Source organism: Seriola lalandi, unplaced genomic scaffold (genome assembly GCF_002814215.2).
Source record: "Seriola lalandi dorsalis isolate HSWRI2012SDOR001 ecotype SW California unplaced genomic scaffold, Sedor1 jcf7180001992234, whole genome shotgun sequence".
In the NCBI taxonomy this organism is placed as follows: Eukaryota; Metazoa; Chordata; class Actinopteri; order Carangiformes; family Carangidae; genus Seriola; species Seriola lalandi.
Window position 1 is genome coordinate 1 of NW_019462900.1, and position 478 is coordinate 478.

The window sequence follows — 478 nt, forward strand, 5'->3', positions numbered from 1 at the left end:
TCGCCCTTTAAAGTCAATGATCCTGCCCATAGACCGGTCGCTCTTTAAAGACAGACAGCTGGGTTCAGGAGAGTCTGGTCTCTGCTGCTGGATCCTGAAACAAAAACAGAACTGATAAATGTGCATGTTGAATAAAAACTGATGAAAAATATCTTCAATCTTTAAATAAACACAACAACTGACTTTTAGTGAGAAACGTTTTTCTGACTGTTTTAAATTCTGACCTTCCATCAACAGATTGTCTGAATTCACTCTTCAGGGACACACAGCTGGATCCAGGTCCAGGTCCAGGTTCAGGTCCAGGTCCAGGTCCAGGTCCAGGTCCAGGTCCAGGTCCAGGTCCAGCAGAGTGTGGTGTGTCTCTAACACACACAGAGCTTTGAGTGTGAATAATGATGGAGCAGTGATGTGAGTCATGGACAGTTAGAGATCCTCATCTCACCTCTGAGCTCTGGTCTTTCTCTCATGTTCCCCACAC

At 45.4% G+C, this 478-nt stretch overlaps 1 long non-coding RNA gene across 1 annotated transcript; it reads right to left on the minus strand.

Moving 5' to 3' along the window:
* LOC147820130 (uncharacterized) lies at window positions 1–478 on the minus strand. The gene is made up of 3 exons (XR_015437624.1): window positions 443–478; window positions 225–362; window positions 1–94 (listed from the first exon to the last, which is right to left on the minus strand). It is a non-coding gene; the product is annotated as an uncharacterized LOC147820130 (long non-coding RNA).